Genomic DNA, 22172 nt, shown 5'->3' on the forward strand with positions numbered 1-22172 from the left:
GGGACCTGAACCTGTTCAGCCTCCACAAGAGAAGGCTGAGGGGGGATCTAGTGGCCTGTTACAAACTAGTCAGGGGGGATCAGCAGGCATTGGGGGAGTCACTGTTCCCCCAAGCACTGCCAGGAGTGACCAGGAATAACGGTCACAAGCTGGCAGAGGGTAGGTTTAGGCTATATATCAGGAGGCGCTACTTCACTGTCAGGGCGGCTAGGATCTGGAATCAACTTCCAAGAGAAGTGGTGCTGGCTTCTACCCTGGGGGTCTTTAAGAGGAGGTTAGATGAACACCTTGCTGGGGTCATTTGACCCCAGTAATCTTTTCTGCCATGGCAGGGGGTCAGACTAGATGATCTACTCAGGTCCCTTCTGACCCTAGAAACTATGAAATTATGAAACTATGAAAGAAGCACTGGTGTCGAGAAGAAAGGGGACAATTCAACCTCCCACAGTAACAGGTATTGTAGCATCGGAAAAGGCAGAAAGTAGAGGGGCTAGAGTCTCTGGATCCTCTCAGCTGTCCTAATACTGATTTTCACCTTTGAAAAACTGGAGAGGAGCTGATCCGGGCAGTGGAGCTCGGTGGGCACCTGGCTGAAATGGGCACTAGCTAAGAGTGGGAGACCCCAGGGTTTGTTCGGGCACTCATTCTTCCAATGGCCTCTTTGCTTACAGTAGCGGCAAAAATCATTGGGAATATCAGAGGGACTGGGTGGTTGGGTCGAGTGAAACGGTCCTGAGGGGCACTGTGGTTTGGCATCACCCTGGAGATCTCTGATTTGCAAAGCCATCAGCTTGTCCTGAGCCTTTGATTTTTGCTGTTGGGCTTTACTATAGAAATAAGTGGCAGCAGCCAAAATTTCAGGGAGGGGTTTGGTTTCCCACCCAATCACAGTGCCTTGCAGGGACTCAGAGATCTTAGGTTGCCAGAATGTGATTTAAAGCCTTGGACCAGGAGAGAATAGTAATTGGCAGGATGCTCCTCTGGCTATTGCTTACAAGTGGAAATTGTGGATCAGTCTGTTTTTTGTGGGGAGACCCTGGGGACAGCCTCAAGAACCTGTTTATAGAGGTTCAGCAGATGGTCTTTGCCAGGGTCTTGAAGAGGCCAGTTGGCTGCTTTAAGGAGGGTGTCTTTCTGGTCTCCAGGAAGAAGACCACTGAGGAGTATCTTGCCGTGAGTTGGCTTATAAACCTCAAAGAGTGTTTGGAGTTTTTGAGCAAATCTGGTAGGGTCATCACGGAGTTTAGGGAAGGTGGTCGACCAAGAGACAATTTCTGAAGGTGAGAAGGGACATGAACCACCATGGGTGGCCCCCCGGCACAGGGTCTTTTGGAGGGGATACTGTGTCCCATCAGGCTTTTCACCCCGGCTAGCCGCCTTCCTTACAGGGGTCCTCTGGCAGTCCACTTCGGTGGTAGCATTATTTTGGTTCCAGATGGTCAATTTAACTGGGTTGTTCTGCTGATCTACGGAAGCTGTATGTATGGCCCACCCTTCATGGGGGGTAGAGGGGGACGTCAATTTTGAACCAGTCCCCCGTGGGAGAATCATAAGTGACGGTGGTAATGGGAGATGAAGAACCAGGGGTAAGGGTTGGTGGAGTTGCCGGGGAAGCCAGTGCAGTGGACGCAGCAACACCTGAGACCATGGGATCGACAGGTGGTGGCGGGAGCAGGAGCGGGACCCAATGATCCAACAAATCATCCTGGGGTGGATCTTCTGGTGGTGGAGGCAAAGCAGGGTAAAGCCAAGCCGGATATGGTGAACAAGGGGCAGATGGGGTCGGCCCCTGATACTGGAGATTTTTTACTTGATTCTGAAGATGATCAATTTGCTTCTTAAATTTTTCTTCACTATCCTTATAGAAAGCCACAAGGGTGTGCTTACGGTGCTTTTTGAACTTGCCTTCTCATAGGTACCAGGCTTTCATTTGAACAGGGTGCTTACTTTCCAAATTGTCTCAGAGTTGTTTGAGGATATGATGATCCCATGACCCACCTAAGGGCCAGCACAATTTGGGGTCAGCATCGGTATACCGATTCCATTTAGTTAGATATTGAGTTGACCAGGGCCCATATTTTAGAAACATAAACCGGGCGGGATCCTGCTGCAGAACCTTAGAGGTCCTGCTACCCATTGTCACGCCTAGGACTTACTGACACCAAAACAGGCAGGTACTCACCCTGGCCAGGGATTTTTCCAGAGCCAAACAGGCAGATGGTAGATCAGGGTCTGGAGTGTCAAAGTCACAGAGCCAAAGAACTGAGTTGAGGAGAGCCTTCTCAGTGACAGAGTCGAAAAGCTGAGACGAGGGTCCTGCTCGGGGCGGTCTGTGTAAGGACAGCCCCACACTGGGCGCCAGGATGATGTAGAAATTCAGATAGGATCACTGTTTGGCTAACAGAAGTGCTTTATTTTACATGGCCATGGGAGAACAGCGAGAGGTGGCTGATGCTCAACAAGAGTAAAACACAGGCTGCTTTATATACTGATAAATCACATACAGATCAACCCGCCCCCCTGCACCAGGCTCTTGGCAGTCTGACAGCAACTCGTCTCGGTGTCTGGCTGAGCTAAGTGAGTTTTCTCAAGTTGTCTCCTGATAAGCTTATCCCAAAGGACACAGTGTTATTCTCGCTCGGCCTTTACCCAAGATAAAACTGTAACTTTGATACATAGATCAGCTCTTGTTTATTAGTTTATTAGAGATGTATAAATACTGCAGGATGAAATCTATAATATATTGCTTGCTTTTTAAAATTAGCTTGTTTCACAAATGGACTTCTGGTTTTGTTTGTTTGTTTGTTCTCTTTTGGGGATCAAGTTCTATTCCAGTACAAATGTCATTGCTACTTATAAGCAAAGTTTAGTATTGTGGACTCAAATCCTTATGGAAATTATTGGATTTTTAGTAGCCAAAAGCTTTTGTGCTTAAGCTTGATTATAACAATTATACATATCCAATATTCACGGAAGCCTGTTCTGATGGTCTTATTTGACCACTGTCAAATGCTTCCCTGAGCTTTATTGGGGGCTGAATTTATGTTTTTTAATCTGGCTTCAATGCACTCCAGCTAGGGACAGAAATTACACATACACTGGTATAAGTGGTCGGAAACCAGTTCAAATATGTAATACAACAGAAGTTCAGTGCACATATACTACTTTCAAAATGGCTGAAACCAGTTTAAGATAAACATGGATAGATAGGTCAAACTTAACTGATTTACGTTAAATCAGTTTATTGAACTTCTGTGACAGATCCCCTCCAGATTCAAGTTAACTCTTAGTGCCCCATCATGTTTGGATGTATTGCACCTCCCACTCAGGTGCCCCCTTGCATGGTGGGCAGACTAGCTTTGGCCCAATCTGTCTGCTTCAACCAATCAGGGATGCATGCTTTAGCACCCCCTGGCTTCTGGCTTGGGCCACTGCAGGCATGTGGCTACATTTCCAGAATCAAAAGTGAATATCTGTTCATTTGCATATTGATTCATTTTATGCAGTTTAGAATAACCTGCAAAGATTGAATTCCTTTAGCCTCAGGCTTTTTGACTGTCTGTACTTAGCCTTTATGATCAAATTGTTATTAAGATCCTCCTGATATTGCATTTATCTCTGTGCATGTCTATCCTTGCTTTGGGCACAGACCTATTGAAGCCAAATGTTTCCTGTTTGTCAAAAGGTCAGTCTGTATTGGATTCATTATAGGACTGGAGTATCAGGTTTTCCTATTGGTTTTGATTAGCAGAAGAAAGTTTTTGCAAAGTTCAGATGGTAAAATTCTATAGGGAGCAAGTGTCCTACAGGTTGCTTGTCTATTTAGCCAAGCAGCAATCCATACATTATAAATAGGGCCTGATTTAAGTCATGGGCCCAGCTCACAGCATTGTGGCTCTTTTAATCTTGGAGTTCCTCCCACGTGCCCCTCAACTGTTGATTGGTGGTGGTGACCCATCAGCCCCACTGCTTGCCACTTGTTTCTGATGGTGAGGAGGCATAAACCACAGTTTTAAATATGCCATGGTTTTTCCTCCCTCCACTGCTGCTACCCAGCCATCAAAAGTAAGCAGCAAGTGGCTGGGCAATGGGGCCCCTCCACCAACCAGCAGAAGTGGGGGTAAGTGGGGGAAACTCCAAGATTAAAGGAAAGGTCATTCCATAGAGGTAAATATATTTTGACTCTTCGAATGTTCCATAGGTATTGGAGAGGGTAATAGTATATATTTTCAGTATCTTAGATTCTCATGTTAGGAATAGAAACAAGAATAACAATATCAATAACAATAGCAAAAAAAGAAAAAAAACAACAATAATAATATTATCATCATTAGTATTGATTTTTAAAACTGTGCTTCAGTCTGAGAGGTCTTTCTAGAAATACTACACTTTTCTATAGCATAGCGCTCATGTTAGGTCTTTGTTTAAATCTGAGTTTAAGTGGTTTGTCATGCCAGATTACAAAGCATATTTCTCTTAGCTCTTCTGTAATGGTGAGAAATCATGCCATTAAAATATTTATATTTAGAGTTAACAGTTGCACGCTCACTAAACAAGCACCATCAATAATTTTCACTTTGATGCTTTTTATGATAATACACTGTAATTGGATTCAGCAGTAAATCCAAACACAGCTCTGAGGCATTGATTTTCCAAACGGTCCTGTCAAAATTATGCAGTAAGAAATGAAGCAGCAGCTTGATGAGGCATATCATAAAATGATTTTAAAATATGCTTATTGAGCAGAAGCCACCAGAAAGTTGATAGTGTGTTTCTTAAGACAATCTTGGTGGAGATAATCAAGAAATAGGATATCATTTCCATACTGACCCTCTATGAATGTAAACTATAAAACAGATTTGATGCATTCTAGTTATTTTTTTTAGATTGGCAGGCAAAACACCAGTCACTGATGTTATTTGAAAAATGGTTGACAAAAACCAATTTAAGACCCCTCTTCCTTTTTATGTGTTTCCCCACATTTCTGAACATAGGTCTTGGGAAAAGATTAATCATTTTCATGCAACAAGATGGACATTGGTTAGATATTTGCTATACATAATAGATAGTTTTTCAGTGCTGTTTCTTGATTTACAATTTGTATTAATGTTTGATATATGTATTGACTGTTGTGACCAGTAGAGATAATATAAACACTTCCTAAATCCAAAAGTATATTGGTTATAGAAATTTATAACAGGATAAATTCAGATAAGCACACAACTACATATACTTGAGAGTCCATTCCCATTTAACAAAGTACTTAAATATGAATATGATGAATGTGTTTGTGTGCTTTCCTGAAATGGGGCAAAAATTGACATTTCTTCAGAAGTCAATGTAATGTCAATGTAGAAAAAGTGAGGTAACTAAGTCTAAGGTTTTACTTACTGACTGTGTTTTATTTTACTCTGAGGTAAAAATAAATCCTTCCCTACAATTTTTGCTGACAATTTAAACCAAAATCAGAGGTTGCTTGTTATTCTTCCGAGATACAGTGGTTTTCATTCTTTTGCTTAATTTGGAGTACATGAACATAAATCAAATATTACCATTGATACATTACCATATATCTTATTCACCCCATAAATTGCACAATGGAAAAACAAAAACAAAAGAATTTTATTGTAAGTTAAGTAATATTAGTTACTTTATTAAATGTTTAAGGTTTTGCATAGATATTTACTTGTTTCACTTGGAGAAGACTGATTTTGAAAATCTGTATGATCATAATGTTTCTAAATCAACTGTTAATAATAACATTAATAGGGAAGCTTGATAGGGAAGCTTCTGAGCCTACTGAGAATTTGGGAAATAAAAATGTAAGCTTCACAGTAGATGTTTCCTTCTTCCTATCATTTGGTAAAGTCTTATACTTAATTAGTTCACAGAGATTGATTGAAAATGATATTTAATCACTGAATTTATAATAATATTAGTAAAGAGGAAAAAGAAGTAATACAGGAACTTTGCAATGATAACATTATAATTAAGCCCATGGATAAAGGGTACTTCATTGTTATAATGGATTATGATAAATATAGAAGTAAGATTATTTAACAATTAAATGGTCAAGAATGTTTGAAATTAAATATTGGTATCACTTTTAATTAGAATTAAGTGATTGAGGTTATATTTCTGGAAAGATAATAAAACTTTGAAATGGTTAAGGAAATGTCAAGACAACCTCTCCTTATACTTTTGAACATTTGTTAGGGGAATTAATAAGGTATACTCAGCCTTCTAAGTAGTTATTGATAATCACATTGATATTCTTTTGATGTATAAATTCCCATATTTTATAATCAAATCATGATCCTCTCAACAGAAGAAAGTACATATATACACATGATAGAAGCAGATTGTAAACAACAATTGAAAGCATAATTAAGTTTTTTAGCATAGTGTAAGCTATATATAGGCTAAGGATCACAAATTCAATTCATAAAATCACTCAGCAGCAACTGGAAAATGTTTTCTATGAGTTGGAAAATCAGCTTGAATGATGTAACACAAAAGATGGCAGTTAGGTTGAAGTATAAAATTTAAGGTGTATTATGTTGAAACTTAATGAATTACGCTTTCAGTTGCCATTTACAGTTTGTTTCTATTATGTGTACATCCAAAGTTATTAAAGTATAAAGTTGCACAAGGCCCTTATAAACACCCTATATAATGCATTTTTTTCATTTTAATGTTTATTTAGAACTTCACTATCTTCTTATTTGTTTAGAGTTAGCAGAAGATACTGTAATAAAAATAAATAGGAACAATGTCAGAGATATGTAGAAGTTTTATATATGAGGATTGGAAGGACAATTATTATAAGAGTTTAGGGGGTGGGGCTAGGAGTGCTGATAGGCATAGTGTATTCCTTCAAATTTGACACTAAAAGGAATTTAAATGTCTTTTTAAAAGTAAAGAATCACTACTTTTCTAAAGAAGAAAATGAATATAAATTAATGACTAAGAAAAAGTATCAGTAGAGTTGATATATTTAATGATTGCCTTGAATTCTCAAAAATAAGGTAGACTATATATACATCTAGGTATAAAGTAGTTGATTGTATAAAGACAAATAATCTTACAGAACCCAAGTTCTTGAGATTTTCCTTTGCCTATCATTGCAATAGGATGCTAGATATTTTAGTGAAAAAAAGGTGATTTATGAAGCCAAATACTCTTTCCCATGTCCAGAAAACTAGATGAAATCCAAAAATATATGAAGCAGCCCCTGGGAAAGAGCAAAATGGTCCCAGGAATTGGTTAGTGTATGGAGATTTGTTGAGTATGTATACACGTCTGCTCTGTCTTTCAACCACCAGAGTCAGAAGCTTGGGTTTATTATAGATACCTGGGAATTAAAGGTGCACTGATACATTGATCCCATATCAGACTGGCATCGATATAAGGAAAATTGACTGAATTGGCAATTGGCTTTTTTTGCCTAATGTAGCCGATAATGCCACCAATAAGTTCCCCATGCATGCACACAGCCACAGGGCAGCATGCAGGTGGCCAAGACCACAGCCTGGCAGTGTGGAGAGCAGCCAGGTTCAGCTTGTAGGTCTGTGGAGGGAAGGGGTATGGTGGGGGGATGGATCGAGGCCTCTGCAGTGAGGGAAGGAGTGGGGCTGGGGAAGGGGAAGGGGAAGGGGAAGGGGAAGGGGAAGGTGCTGCACAACCAGAGCAGAGCAAGGGATGGAGATGCGATCAGCTCATCTAGTGGTGCGGGGGGGGGGCATAGCCCCTGTTGCTATGTGAACCCTAGGAGGACATGGGGGGTACCCCTGGAGCTGCACACAGGGTGAGGGTGAGCCACTGCAGGATGGGATCTTGGGTGGCACTGGGCTCTTCCCAGTGGGGGCTAAGCCAGGGTGCATTTATGGTGGGCAGCGGTGTTGCTGGGAGGGGAGTTTGAGGAATCTATGGCAATTTTTGGGGTGCCTGCAGCCCCTCCATAGCCCCTTCCCAGCACTGCCACTGTCCACCCCTAGCACAATCCAACTCAGCTCCCTGCCAAGGACAGCCCAGCACCACCCCAGCCCCAGCCCTCGGTGGCAGCTCGCCCTCACCCCATGTGCACATCTTAGGGCCTCCAGGCACTCCTAGGGCGTGTGCAGTGGTGGGAGCCACCTCCCCTGCACCCCCTGCTCATGGCTCTATCCCCTACTCTGCCCCAGCTGTGCAGTGCCTGCCCCTGCCCCACTCCCTCCATCACCACAGAGGCCTCCATCTGCCCCCAATGCTCCTTCCTCTACAACAGACTTACCAGATAGATGCTGCTCTCCATGCTGCCCAGATGCCTATGGGAATTGGATTGGTATTGGACAATATGGCTTGTTAAAAATCAGCCAATGGTATCGGTCTAAAAATTCTCCATCCATGCACCCCTACTGAGAAAGATTAGATTACTGAGTAGGTAACATGGAAGGTAGCTTTCATAACAGGCAGAGAGTTGCTGAAGAGATATCTTAAAAGGAAAAAAAAACTCAGCCAGAAGGAAGGCCTGAGAAAAAGGAAGAGAGAATCCTGAATTTGTGAGAAGAGTTTAGAAACCAAAAAGGTCAGTATTGAGAACTAAGAGTCAAACTAGTGTAGGTTTCTGAAGGTGTACTAAAGCCATGAGATGATGCTGTTGACAATCATGTAGAAACTGTAACAATATGATTAAAGTTATTCCTTAGAATCTTTCTGTTTGAAAAAATATAGCATGATTATAGCCCCAGCTCTGCAATCATTAAAGAGAAATTCATATTTGCACAAAGATTTCAAACAAGGATCAGGCACCCCTTATTCTTCCAAATTAGGATATATGTGTCACTTATGTAGTACATGCTTGGTCTCTGCATAGTGGCAAATTTAATCCAATAGTGATCAGTTACGGGTAGTTCTGTGAACTCAGTGATTCCATTGCAAATAAGGGTTCCATAACTAACTGGTAATCTCTGGTCTAAAGGAACCCCCCTTTAGCTTTATGTAGCACATTATAGTATGTATAGCACGTTATATAGCAATTATAAGCTAAAGTTAGGTACAGAAAAACAGGGCTTCTCATGTTTTAACATAACCTATGGTTTCAGGCCTTTGCTCAATGGAATTCAAAGTACAGTCTCTAGGAACTCCCCTTCCCACCCCCCTCCCTCCCCCTTGCACCTAGAGAGGAATTAAACTTCATTTTTCACTTTTCAAGATAATGACCTTATCATGGGGCCTTGGGCTAAGTATAATCAAGTGTGCCCTTAACCCCATCTTACTGGGCAGCTGAGTAAGGAAGATATATTGGACAAGAAGGAGAGCAAGTCACTTCTGGCCTTGGTCCGTGACTGTGTGATAGCTACTTTCCTGAAATGGAGTGGCCTCTGGGTTATGGCTTCTGTCCCTAATGGTATTTCTGCATTTTTCATTTAATAGCTGTTGGATATAACTCATAGAGAACATTGGGGCCATATTATCCATATGGCTTTCCATTCTCCTTATTAAGCATGCCAAACTATTTAGTGTATTAAAAGAAAACTAAACGAACTGACTTGTTTAAAATGTCAATTTACCTTCATAGAGAGAAAATGCTGTGTTGTGAAAGGAGCATTCAATCTAACGAAAAAGACATTTTAAAAAATGGCCCTGGTAGGTAAAGCTAGACAAATTCAATTAAGACAAATTTTAACAGAGAAGGCAATTAAACTTTGAAAGAAAATAAGAAGGCAAGTGGTAGACTCTCTTCATAGCTTCAAGATAAGAATGGATGCCTTTATGAAAGATGTGCTTTAGCCAAACACTTTATTAAGCTTAATATAGGCCACAAATTATGTGGCCTATGTATGTTAATCAGGAAGTTTAATTAGATCATCTAGTGTATGATCTGGCTGCAAAATCTATACATCTACGTACATCATTATATTGTCTCACAGAGTTCAACGACTTGGCTTATATTAAAATTTAAATTTGTAATTTTGAACTGTCATCAAGATAAGAGTCATTAGACAGTGCTGCTTTGAGTTACACTCCTGCAACTTGTTGTAACTAACAGTATATATGATGCACTTGTTGTAACTAACAGTATATATGATGCACATGGTAAAATTTTTTTCTTACAAAAAATCATGGGAGGAGAGAATGATCAGTGTGTAATGGTGACCTGCTTAGCAAACTTAGCAGATAAAATAATTATCTAAAAAAGAAAAAAAAAAGTCAACATCAGCAAAACAACAATTCAGATTTATGTTAATCGGCTCCCCAGCAGCATAATAACAATTATAAAAAAGTCAGTGTATACGCCTCACAGAAGAAGAACGATGGATTATCTGAACAGTGAGTCTTAAAAAATAAGCTTTTCTGTAATTGGGAGCAAATTTAAGTATTCCAGCTCAACCATCAGGCTATCTCATCCAGCTTTTCATTATTCAGACAAAGTATTGTCATCAAAATGAATTCATCAATGTAACAGAGATAAATGATCTAACATGAAACAGACAGAACTACCATCCTGTTCTTATGAGAGAAATTGTCTCTTTATACCACTATATCAGTGACAAAGACGTCTGGACTTTATAAGCATCTCTTTCCATTTAGTCTCCCTTAAATATTAATGACTCAGTGATTTAACCTCTCTACACCAGGTTCAAGAAAGTGCTTACAAAATAATATTAAGGAAAAGGACTGTTTGAAGCAAAAACAAAAAAATTGCATTAGCATAAAAATCTAGTCAATTCATGTGTCCTGGGTAGTGGCAAGGGAATGAGAATGGAATGTTAGTCCAAAAGCAAATAATCAGAAATACTATTGTATATGTAAAGGAAAGGAAAACAGAAAAGTCTTGTCTATACTACTCTCTTTTCTTGTTTTTTGCTTCCCTCAAAATTTCACAGAAGCACATGTCTACTATAGATAACAATACCAAATATGCTGAAAAAATACAAAATGATGTATATGTGGGTTAGTAAGAGGTCTAAATCAAGAGGGTTTTGAGGGCTATGGAACAACTCAGTACGTGGGTCTACACAACATAATTTACTGTTCAGTAGACTATTTTAGTGTGCAGTAAAGCATCACCATCTACATGTGTGTACCATTTATTAAACAGTAAATTACTGTGCAGTTAGTTACTACTTTTAAATACAGGTATTAAATTAACTCCACTGTAGTTATTGCACAGTAGTGCATGAGTAGATGCTCACTGGAAGCAAATTTGCTCCTGGTCAGCCCCAACACCAGAGGGCCACAGGGGATGTGGAACTCCCCTACTCCTGGCACTGCTCAGCTCCCAGCTCCTCCCAGGAGCTGGAAGTCAAGCAGCAGTGGGATGGGGTAGCTCCTTTGTGCCCCGCCCCGCCCCGCCCCAGCCCTGCTCAGCTCCTGGCTTTCCACAGGAGCCAAGAGCTGAGCGGCGCTGGGACTGGGGAGCTCTTGGCTTTCCTTCTTGTAGAATGTAGTAATGGAGATGGCACCTTGTGCAGCAGTGACCAAGAAATGACAAAGTTCAGGATCATGAGGAAAGGAAAGATGGAAGCAGCAGAGTAAGGACTCTGGACTTTAGAAGAGCAGACTTTGATTTGCTCAGGGAACTCATGCGCAGGATCCCCTAGAAAGCCAGCCTGATGGGGAGAGGAGCCTAGGGGAGCTGGCTGTATTAGGGAAAAAAAAACCCTCTCTCACTAGGAGGGTAGGAAAACACTGGTGAAAAGGTTACCCAAAGAGGTTATGGAATATTCATCTTCAGCCCCTGAGGTTTTTAAGACCTGGCTAGATAATGCCTTGGCTGGGATAATATAGTTGAAGCTGGTCCTGTTTTGAGTGGACGGTTGGACTAGATGACCTTCTGAGGTCCCTTCTAATCCCAATTTACTATGATTCTATGATTACAGTAGTTTATTCTAGATTGTATTCCCTTTGCTTGCTTATGAGGAAGTTGTGAAAGATAGTGTCAGAAACTTTGCTAAATCAATGTGCATTACATCCCCGATCTCCCCCATCCAAAGTCAGACACCTTGACAAAGAAGATATTCAGGTTGGTTAAGTATGACTTACTTTTGATGATTATAATATGGAAGAATGCAAAATTACATTTTATTCCAAACTTTGTTCAACTGCAGTAATTGGCATAATTGAAACCTAAGTCTCTAGAGATTCTTTCATGTTTCTCATATAAAATATGTTAGAGTCTAGAATCAAGTGCCCTGTAATGATCTATGCTCAAAATGGGATTATAAAAAAGAAATTGGAATGAGTAGGAGAATAGATTCTGAACTGTCCAACCTCAACTAATAAGTACTTAAAACAGGGTGAAAAAAGTGCAAAGGGACCAGCTATGTCGAACTGACCCATTTTAATCCAAGGAAATATGTGAGGTGCCAAACAATGCTGTAATCTCTAAACTTCTTGGAGACACTGAACAACATCAAAATGCAGTTAGGGTTGGATACTTGTTCTCACTGATTCTGAACTCTTTGGAAGTGTGTACCAGGGGACATGATCTCCCTAGGAATCCAGAAAGAAATAAGTTTGGGGAGATTGCTCAACACAGTCTTGTTAACAGTACAACTGAGACCAGAAGGCATTTAGGGGATTTAGTTAATTATAACAAAGAACTTGTTTTTGTGGGGTTTAAAATAGATGATACCACGTAATTGGAAAAACATCAAGAGGCAGGTAGCTTATGAAAACTAACTCCTCCAGTAGATTATAGTGCTCAGAATTGCTCATCAGGATTGGGACCTAGGCAGTGATTGTGCTGGCAGTATTAAAAACATATGATCACAGAAGCATAGAAAAATAGGGCTCAAAGGGACTTCTGAGGGTTACCTAGTCTAATCTCCTGCCTGAGATAAGATCATTCCTATCCAAACCATACCAGAAAAATCCTTGTCTAACTTACTGTTAATTACAGAGGTCACACAGGCCTCAAGCATCACTCCCTATGCTGGCACAAATAAAGCAGGAGCGACTCACCTGCTGCTGCAACGGGTTGTTAAAAAACTCTTAAGAGACCCAAGGGACAGGACAAGGCCTCTAACTACAGATGAAGGCAACCCCTTCTCCAACTGTCTATACCAATCTGACCATGGGATAAAATAAAATACTAATCATATTTGGGGGTTTATGCAGTAAAAGCTCTGTTATCCAACATCCATGGGGAATGGGGGGTGCCAGTTAATCAAATATGCTGGTTATCTGAGAGTTATACTTATCTCCAGCCCAGTGGGTTCCTGTTCAGGCCGCCACCCCTCCCATTGCATCCAGTGTGCCAGGGCTTTCACTCCCTGGCATCAGTGTGCCGGGGCAGAGGGGGGGTGGGTTCCCATACAGGCTGCTTTGCCCCGGGCCATGGTCCACGAGGAAGAAGTGGGACTTCCGGTTTCACTTTTGCTGTGTTGATTGGCAGGTGGTACATAAGATGCCAGATGCCAGTTAATAGAGCATTCCGGATGGTAAAGTGCCAGATAACACAGCTTTAATATAATATTAAAATATTAATTGTAGAAACACAGTTCCCCCCCAACAATTTCCATTATAATTCCTAATGACAACTTTATCAGATTCCTCTAGTCAAAGCAACCTAGGGTCTCAAAGGAATTTCTGTCTCTTAGAGCAAATGGAAGAGATCTGCTGAAAAGTTTAATTTAAGAGGTGGAGTTAAGTGGAGCACAAAAATCTTTTCAAAAGGGCAAATGATGGATTTTTCTTATGAATTTTACCTTTTCTGTAAGGAACACTTGTCTCAGCTTCTAGCAGGAACTTTCAATTACTCTTTGAGTTCAGGAAGCCTATTCTCATTAATGAATAATGTCTCTATAGCCTTTAAGAAAGTAGATTGTGACCCGACTTTGTGAGTGTTACAAAGTAGTCTAACTGATAAACTGCTGCTCTAAACCTCTCACTAAACTACTGATACATAACTTAATAACTTCTAGATTAGTAAATTACAGGTTTTCAAAAGGAAGGATCAATTTTCTTGGAGCATTTTTGGGAAAGTTGAGGTCACAGATGGAAGACGGGGAACATCTTTGTTGCTTTTAAGGGGAGGGAGACAAAGGGAATCAAAGAGAAAGAGAAAGAAAAGGCAGTCTAAGGATATAACATGGGTGACTGGGATGGAGGACAAAGGGTAGATGCCAAATGAAGGAAGATATACATCAAAATTAAACATTAGAATAAAGAAGATCTTATTTGTTAACAGAGTTAACAATTACTCCATTGTATAAGGAAGAATACCGTTGGCATCTCCAGGTTTACATCAGGACATCATTCTGCATAGAATCTTACTGGAAAGTGTATCAAGAGCATGGGCGACTGGTGCCTCCCAAGTCTGGGGGTGGGCACCAGCAGGGCATGACTGGGGGGTAAGGGTTCACCAGAAGCCAGCTGGCATGAGCAGGGCAGGAGTGTCCGGCTGGCTGCTGGGGGCACGGCAGTGGCACAGTGACTGTGGAAGTGCTGGCACTTCTGCTGCTTGAGGAGCCAATTTTAGGTGGGGCACCAGCATTCTCAAGGGGGGCACATGCCCCCCCATGCCCCTGCTACATGTCACCTATGATCAAGAGTAGACACATAATGGCAAATGGACATGGAAGAAAACCCCAGTGTGAAATCCTAACTTGAATATGACACTCCTAGGCTTATAACAAACTTTAAATGAAATATTTATTTATTTATTTACATCTGGAGATACATATAATTCACTATATAGGAAAAGGAGGGAAAAGGGGAAATATGTTCAACAGAGAAAACCAGAAGTCCAGTTCAGATCTGAAATTGCATGAAAGTTCCAGTTTGCTTTGTAATAGCATTGGCATTTAAAAAGGCAAAATTTGCTGGTGGGAAAAACTTTACTTGTCAATATATAGTGTGCATGTTGCATGTGGGATATTTAATACTGTAGTCTGGAAATTCTTGTTGCAAAATGCAGCACATTGAATTTGAAAACTCTAATACAAACATTCTATTAAAATGCATAAAAACAGGAACTTCATCTTCAGATGTTGCTTTCACTGTAAGTAGGAAAGCCATAAAAACTATAGATATGATAAGCTCCCCTCCACTCCCAAAATACCAGGACAAGGCTTTTCATCTTTTAGCCTATGTCCATACCTATATTAAGTATTGCATCTTAGCTGAAGTCCAGCAGTAGAGAAAAATGTTTCAACAGATTTGAAAGGATGTAGAAATGAAGAGACATTTGATATCTTATCAAATGAATTGGGCATGATTTTCAAATGGACTTCAGGCTTACTTTTTGCTTCCCCACCGACATTGTACAAGTCAACACAGAAAATGCATTTTTCCAGACCTGATTGCATCTGCAAACAAATGTCATCATTTATATAGAAAGTAGGTGTTAAAATCTTCGGAACAGCAGTGCTAGAGGTAGTCCTTGAAAAGTGAGTGTCGGAGTGTTTGATGATAAAAAAATATGCTTATACCAAAAAGAAAAGAAAAATTAAAAAAATAACATACCAAAAAGAAAGGAAAAAAGAGAAAATCCTATGAATCCAAAACAAAAAACCAAATAAACAGATATTTTCAAATTAGTACGGAAGGTAAATGAAGTGTGCCACAGCATTTCTGAAGGTGGCACACTCATCTCTTATTCTCAAAAGTAATCAAGGTAGGAGCATTGGAAACAATATTCTGATGCTTAGAAACCTTCTTTTAATTTCCTATGTAAACACATTCATGCTCACCCTATACCCGTTTATTCTTGTGCCAATATTGTCCTTCACCTCTCCTCCCTCCCTGTTGCTTTTTTCCCTGATGCATTTATAGACAGAATTAATAATCTCTTTTAAGCTTTCATTCTGCTAGGCAAAACAAACCAAACTGTTCTGCACCTAGACTGAACTCATTGTTCTTGAATATGGGTGACCAATACTGTATACAGTATTCAGATGAGGTCTTATCAGATCCTTGTATAATGGTGTTATAATATTTCCCTGTCTCTGCTGGTACCTCCTGAAATCGTATTTCCCTTTTTCATGATCTCATCACATTGCTGTCTCATAGACATTTTGTGATTGACTAATGCACCCAGGTCTTTCTCCTCAGTTATTTTCAGATGATATGTTCCCAGCTTAAAGCAGAAATCCCTATTATTATTGCCTAGGAGAATGATTTTGCATTCTGTACTACTGAATTTTTTTCTATTCCATTCAGTTAGTCTGTCCTCATTGTTATCCAGTTCTTTTATTTTATTTTATTTTGACCCAAAATGTTGACCCAAATCTAATTTAACCTTTAAGCATCTTAATTCTACTTATGCATTTAAAAGTGAAAAGGCAATTGTGCTTTATGCAGATTTCAGAACCTATATCCACTTATGCTACTACATCTGCAATTAGCATGCAGCAATAAACTCCAGAACATACCATGCTGGAGTTTATTGCTCTCAGGGTCACATTTAAACAGTGTTTAAACAGTAAACTATCCTGCTGTGGAGCTTTTTACTCTGCAGCACCACACGTGAAGGTGCTGACACAGCTGGTTGAGGCATCGGGGTGCTTCAGTGTGGGGGCTGCCTCTACTAGCTCCGCCTTAGCATACTGAGCCATATCAGAGGAACCCCAGCTGGCAGGGGGACTGGGTGGTAAAAAAACACTCTGCAACAGTAAAGTATTTACAATTACTATCCTGCTACTGAGTTTATTAGTTTCCTGCAGGCTAACAGGGCCACATGTGTAGACATGAGACATTTACTGAGGAGCTAATTAGTCTACTCTGCTGTAAATGTCTCATGTAGATATGCCCAATGTATCTTTTTCAGCATGCTCAAAACTTATACTTGGTTGCAATCCTATTCTATCTGGGAAGTCTAAAATTCTATGTAAGCCCCTGAAATTTTAGTTGGAGAAAAAACAAAGGTAGTAGAGACTCCCATCTAAAGTTAGTGGTTAGGGTATGCCGCCATGATGTGAGGAATCCAAGGTTCTAGGACCCTTTCAGCTACGATGTATGCAATACCAAGTCTACCTTCCTTTTGTCCAATTGTGATGGTCAGAACCAAAGAAATTACTAAGCAATAAATATGTGCTTCTTAGAGGCATTTGGAACTTTTGTCTAATATAAAGCTTGTATTTTGGAACCCGCAAATGTAACTTGTAACTCTTTGTGGAACTGACTAGGCCTCAAAGACAAAGCTATAGATGTTTAATTAGCTGACCTAATAGTTCTTTCTTGTTCAGAATTTAGCCTTGGTGATGATAAAAACTGGATTCAACTGCCTAGCTTATCCAGTACATATCCAGCACATTCCAGGAAAGGACATCTCAAAAAAGCATAATCAGAGAGTTCTAAAGGGGCTGGATTTAGACAGGTTAATGTTAATTTCAAACCTGAAGATGCTGTGTTGCAATTTGCTTATTAGATAAACCCAAGTATTGGTAGTAAACTTTTATAATAATTTTAACACCTTTTAATCCCATAGGGTAATAGCTATAAAACAAGATTGTGAATGGCCCTAAGGCCAGCAGATTAGCATAAGACTAGGTATAAAAAGTGCATGTGTCAGGTGACCAACAGGAAGAAGGGAACAGGATGGAAATTGCTGTTCTAAGCCCGGACTCCAGACTCCTGGTGTGAGTGAGGTTCGGATCCTGATCAAGGGACCTTCCCTGGTAATCCTTTGGACAGCATCAACTGGGGACACCTAACTTTGCTGGAATCACCTGGCACGCACCTGGCATTGAGGGACTGCCGATAAATTGCCAACCCATGCCTGTCTATCTGTTGTTTTGAACAGCCCAGGGGCTGATACCCTTGCAGTGCCTAGCTGGCCTGCAACAGATTGATCTATTTATCTGTTGTTATTATTTACTATTAGCTCTTTAATACTGCATTATCTGCGTATTGCATTTATCTTTCTGTTAACTGTTGTGCTTGTGTAAGCTATAATAAAATTGCCATTATTTTACTCCCAACTCTGCCTCCTCAATCCCAAACCAAACAGCTGAGTGGCTGAATTGATATACTCACAGTGCCCAGTTGGTCTGTGACATCCAATTAAGAAGGAAAGGTCTGCTAAGACTCCATGATATAAAATACAGAATTCAAAAACAGCTTTGAGATCTGGAGCTGGATCCCAGGGCATGTTTCCTGAGTTAATGCCCTAACTATTTGCCTATTGGGCTAAAATATGGAAGGGCATTCTCTTACTGTTTTTTGCCATCCCAGAATGTCAAGCCTTTGTCTTAGGTATGTACGTAAGGAGCCACATACCTGCCCAGCTAGAGCAAAGCCTACTGCAGATGTTCAGTAGCCTCCTGGGTATTTATGCATGCAGAGTGCATATAAAATAGGATTGCAAACTACATGTAAATGCTTAAACCAACACTTACACAGCAGGGTAAATGCCATTTAGTTGTGTAAGGTGAATAAGATTCTGCCCTGGATGTCTCTGGTGTTGCCTTCTGAAAAAATACCCACTTGTAAAGGAGGTATTCTGTTCTTTAAGTTCATAAGCCATTTTTGGTACTTACACATCCATAGGTATTCTTTTCCTGGTGAAAGGCTTGTTGGAATATTGTTTAATATATATTGTTTACACCAGGGCTGTGCTAAAGTTTTGGCCAAAGTAGGCCTCACTAGCAAACTTTACTGTTGTATAAACTTCTTACATAAACAAAATGTAGCACATGGGCCAACTGAGCACTTCCACAATGAGGCGGGGGGGGGGGGGGGGGGGGGGAAAGGGCAGTACAAGGTTTAGAAAAATTCAGTACCAGGATGATAAGGCTGAAATGGGAACAACCAGGTGAAAATCTGAAACAAGCCCCTGGTACAGAATGGTTTGAAACATTTAAGATACACATCACATGCAATCTGTAATCTGTTTTGATTATTGTATAAATGAAGACTTGAAAGCAGGAAAACTTTATAGCAGCCTGGGGGAGCCTGCCATGGTGTTGCACTGGCTAGTGGCTACCTTGTCACAGAAACAAATGCCTTAGCTCACGAGTAGACAACCCCTGGCATGTGTGCCAGACCATGGCACATGAAGGCATTTTGCTTGGCATGTGCATCGTGGGGCAAACAGCAGGGGAGCCATGACAGGCCTGATCATTGTTGTGGCACTGTAGCCCCAGCCCTTTCCCTGCCATCTGCCCTGAGATGTGTGTGTGTGCACCTGCCACCAGAAACGAGCTGAACCAGGCCTCTACAGACCTTGATGCAGCTGCTTGAAGCCTCCCCAATTTCTGCTACAAGCAGGCCAGACTCCATTGCAGGTGGCAGAGGCCTGCTCAAAACCTGGATTGGGAAGATGCCAATGGTTGCACAGAGGTATGTGGAGCCCTGGCCCAGCTCGTTGCTGGAAGCAGATGCACCTTCACCTAGGGTCAGATAGTGGGGATGGGATAGGGGTGCACTGAGGTTTAGGCCTCTCATGATTCATCTTCCATCTTCCTCTGGCATGCCATCATCTTACAAGTTGAGATGATGGGCGTTTTTTGCATTCTGCCCAAAAACATTGCTGACCCTTGACGTAGCACCTTGTCTGATGTACTTGTTAAGCCAAGACATGTTAGGGCTGTGCTTTTAAACAATGAACCTGGCCAAATATTTGACAAACCAAGCCTGTGGTCATTCTTTAAAACAAGATTGGTGTTGGAATCTCCAGGCTACAATTTTGTTGACACCACAATTCCTGTGACTTCAACACTAATATCACATCAGTAACACCAGGCAAAGGATAACAGGAGCAGCAACACTAACAACACATGATGACATTTGGATGTGTAGCACTGGATGTGCCCAGACGTGCAGCAACAAAGTGAAAGAGAGAAACCAACGATTTATATTTTCCCCTAACAAGCTGAGAGGCTAGAGCATACAGTCGGCAAGGTGAAGATACTGGGGTTTGGCCCACATTAACCTAGAGTAGATTTGAACCCGGGTCTCTCTAACTACTTAGCACAACACTCTAAGAGGAAGGGCTATATGTCCAAGCATATAATATCTCTTGATATGTAAGTATCACAAATGCCCTGCAGACATCCAGAAAAAGGCAACTTAGGTGACCAGGAAAGTGTAGAATGCCACCCTTAAAGTCCCACAGAATGGACATAAATCCCTCTCTTTTTGTTCCCTTTCTCTTACCTAGTGGATGATGCCATTTTCCCCTTTCCACTGCTACCTTGTATTCCATCACAGACCCATAGAAAGTCATCCTTCAGAGAAGAGATTCTTCTTTCAGAACATTTGACCTGGCCTTTTAACACATTAATGAGAATTACAGAGACCATTATAATGTGACAAGACTTGAAAGTTGTCTGCAAGATCATTTTTATTTACTTCCAGAAGCTTCCATTTCAGATGCAATGGTGGAAACTAATATATGAAGGGCTTCCAAAAACAATTAACATTTTAATAAGTGCCATCTAATAGTGCATAGAACAGCTACAAAAAACCTGATTCTTTACCATTAAGCATAAAACATTAACAGATTTATATATTTAGCTCTTTTATTTATACCAACACTAGAATCATTAGTATGTCAATGTCATGTAGTCTGACCCCATCCTAAACACAGGATTCACTATTCCTAAATCATTTCAGATAGATGCCCATCTACACTCTCCTTGAAAATTTCCAGTGAAGGAAATTAAAAACATTTTCCTAAGCAGCTTGTTACGTTGCCTTATTCTTCTTACAACTCAGAAGCTCCCTTCAAACCCTGCCTCTGAGATTTGATCTAATTCTGTTTTCTAATTGTTTAAAACTTTTTTTCGCCAAATGTTCTACCCTCAGTGTTAAGGGAGCAAAATTTATTTCCCTCTGTCATAGAAAATTAAGGTTGGAAGGGACCTCAGGAGGTCACCTAATCAACCCCCCTGCTCAAAGCAGGTTCATCCCCAACTAAGCCAAAGCTTTGTCTAGATGGGTCTTGAAAACCTCCAAGGAAAAAGCTTCCACCACCTCTCTGGGTAACCTGTTCCAGTGCTTTACTGCCCTCCTAGTGAGAAAATTCTTCCTAATATCTAACCTTAACTTTCTTTGCTGCAACTTGAGACCATTGCTCCTTATTGTAGTGTCTGCCACCAGTGACAAAAATCTAGCTTCATCTTCTTTTGAACTTCCATTCAGGTAGTTGAAGGCTGCTATTAAATCCCCTCTTAGTTTTCTCTTCTCTAGACTAAATAAACCCAGTTCCCTCAGCCTCTCCTCATAAGTCATGCCCCCTAGCCCCCTCACCATTTTTATTGCCCTCTGCTGGATTCTCTCCAATTTGTCCACATCCTTTATGTAGTGGGGGGCCAAAACTGGACACAGTACTCCAAATGTGGCCTCACCAGTGCTGAATAGAGGGCGATAATCACTTCCCTTAATCTGCTGGCAATACTCCTACCAATGTGGCCCAGTATACCATTAGCCCTCCTGGCAACAAGGGCACACAGTTGGCTCATATTCATCTTCTTTTTTACTGTAAACCCCAGGTCCTTTTCTGCAGAGCTGCAGCTTAGCCAGTCAGCCCCTGGCTTGTACTGGTGCAATGGATTTTTCTGTCCTAAGTGAAGGGCTTTGGACTTGTCCTTATTGAACCTCATAAGATTTCCTTTGGTCCAGTCCTCCAATTTGTCTAGGTCTGTGTGAATCCTAGCCGTGCTCTCCAGTGTATCTATTACTATTCTCCACAGCTTGGTGACATCTGCAAACTTGCTGAGGGGTGCACTCCATCCCATCCTCTAGGTCGTTGATGAAGATTGTGGTGGGTGCAGGGATCCCACCGCAGTAAAACAGCAGGGTATTCGTATCCCATCACTCCCACCATGTGTGGCAGGCCAGTAGGGGGTGCTCCTGCATTGAGCCGCCCACCTCCCTGTGCCCGACCACCTGCCAGGCTCCGAATGCCTCCCTAGGGGTGCCTTATGTCCAGCTGACCCCCTTCCTGGAGCACACTCGCTAGCCTGGGGGTAATGTAGCTGCCACCACCCCAAGAACGGACTATCTCACGGCCCTGTGTCCTTGGGGTAACACAGGCCTAAAGTCCTACGGGTGCTCGACCCAATACAGGCACTTGGGGTACTTCTCCAAGTCCAGGGGCAAAAAGTAAAGTCTCCCTTAGTCCACAGACCTAAGGGGTCTCTTAGGCATAATTTAGACCCACCCCTCAATAAGTCTCCCACACCAGTCAAAAAGGAGAAGTTTATTGATTACAGGGGGTAGGGTAAACTAGGGTACAGGAT

This window comes from Gavialis gangeticus, unplaced genomic scaffold (genome assembly GCF_001723915.1).
Source record: "Gavialis gangeticus isolate Ggan-Ray unplaced genomic scaffold, GavGan_comp1, whole genome shotgun sequence".
Lineage (NCBI taxonomy): Eukaryota > Metazoa > Chordata > Crocodylia > Gavialidae > Gavialis > Gavialis gangeticus.